Genomic DNA, 1,906 nt, shown 5'->3' with positions numbered 1-1,906 from the left:
GTTGTGGTCAGAAAAGATACTTGGTATGATTTCAATTTTCTTAAATTTGCCAAGGCTAGATTTGTGACCCAATATATGATCTATCCTGGAGAATGTTCCATGAGCACTTGAGAAGAATGTGTATTCTGTTGTTTTTGGATGGAATGTCCTATAAATATCAATTAAGTCCATCTTGTGTAATGTATCATTTAAAGCTTGTGTTTCCTTATTTATTTTCATTTTGGATGATCTGTCCATTGGTGAAAGTGGGGTGTTAAAGTCCCCTACTATGATTGTGTTACTGTCGATTTCCCCTTTTATGGCTGTTAGTATTTGCCTTATGTATTGAGGTGCTCCTATGTTGGGTGCATAAATATTTACAATTGTTATATCTTCTTCATGGATCGATCCCTTGATCATTATATAGTGTCCTTCTTTGTCTCTTGTTATAGTTTTTACTTTAAAGTCTATTTTGTCTGATATGAGAATTGCTACTCCAGCTTTCTTCTGATTTCCATTTGCATGGAATATCTTTTTCCATCCCCTCGCTTTCAGTCTGTATGTGTCCCTAGGTCTGAAGTGGGTCTCTTGTAGACAGCATATATATGGGTCTTGTTTTTGTATCCATTCAGCCAATCTGTGTCTTTTGGTGGGAGTATTTAATCCATTTACATTTAAGGTAGTTATTGATATGTATGTTCCTATAACCATTTATTTAATTGTTTCGGGTTTGTTCTTGTAGGTCTTTTCCTTCTCTTGTGTTTCTTGCCTAGAGAAGTTCCTTTAGCATTTGTTGTAAAGCTGGTTTGGTGGTGCTGAACTCTCTCAGCTTTTGCTTGTCTGTAAAGGTTTTAATTTCTCCATCAAATCTGAATGAGATCCTTGCTGGGTAGAGTAATCTTGGTTGTAGGTTTTTTTCCTTCATCACTTTAAATATGTCCTGCCACTCCCTTCTGGCTTGGAGAGTTTCTGCTGAAAGATCCGATGTTAACCTTATGGGGATTCCTTTGTGTGTTATTTGTTGTTTTTCCCTTGCTGCTTTTAATATGTTTTCTTTGTATTTAATTTTTGACAGTTTGATTATTATGTGTCTTGGCGTGTTTCTCCTTGGGTTTATCCTGTATGGGACTCTCTGTGCTTCCTGGACTTGATTGACTATTTCCTTTCCTATATTAGGGAAGTTTTCAACTATAATCTCTTCAAATATTTTCTCAATCCCTTTCTTTTTCTCTTCTCCTTTTGGGACCCCTATAATTCGAATGTTGGTTGCGTTTAATGTTGTCCCAGAGGTCTCTGGGACTGTCCTCAGTTCTTTTCATTCTTTTTTCTTTATTCTGCTCTGCAGTAGTTATTTCCACTATTTTATCTTCCAGGTCACTTATCCGTTCTTCTGCCTCAGTTATTCTGCTATTGATCCCATCTAGAGTATTTTTAATTTCATTTATTGTGTTGCTCATCGTTGCTTGCTTCTTCTTTATTTCTTTTAGGTCCTTGTTAAATGTTTCTTGCATTTTGTCTATTCTGCTTCCAAGATTTAGGATCATCTTTATTATCATTATTCTGAATTCTTTTTCAGGTAGATTGCCTATTTCCTCTTCATTTGGTAGGTTTGGTGGGTTTCTACCTTGCTTCTTCATCTGCTGTGTGTTTTTCTGTCTTTTCATTTTGCTTACTGTGTTTGGGGTCTCCTTTTGGCCGGCTGCAGGTTTGTAGTTCCTGTTGTTTTTGGTGTCTGTCCCCAGCGGCTAAGGTTGGTTCAGTGGGTTGAGTAGGTTTCCTGGTTGGGAGGAGTAGTGCCTATGTTCTGGTGGATGAGGCTGGATCTTGTCTTTCTGGTGGGCAGGTCCACATCTGGTGGTGTGTTTTGGGATGTCGGTAGACTTATTATGATTTTAGGCAGCCTCTCTGCTAATGGATGGGGCTGTAG

Source organism: Physeter macrocephalus, chromosome 11 (assembly GCF_002837175.3).
Source record: "Physeter macrocephalus isolate SW-GA chromosome 11, ASM283717v5, whole genome shotgun sequence".
In the NCBI taxonomy this organism is placed as follows: Eukaryota; Metazoa; Chordata; class Mammalia; order Artiodactyla; family Physeteridae; genus Physeter; species Physeter macrocephalus.
Note: the sequence above shows the minus strand (reverse complement) of the source record.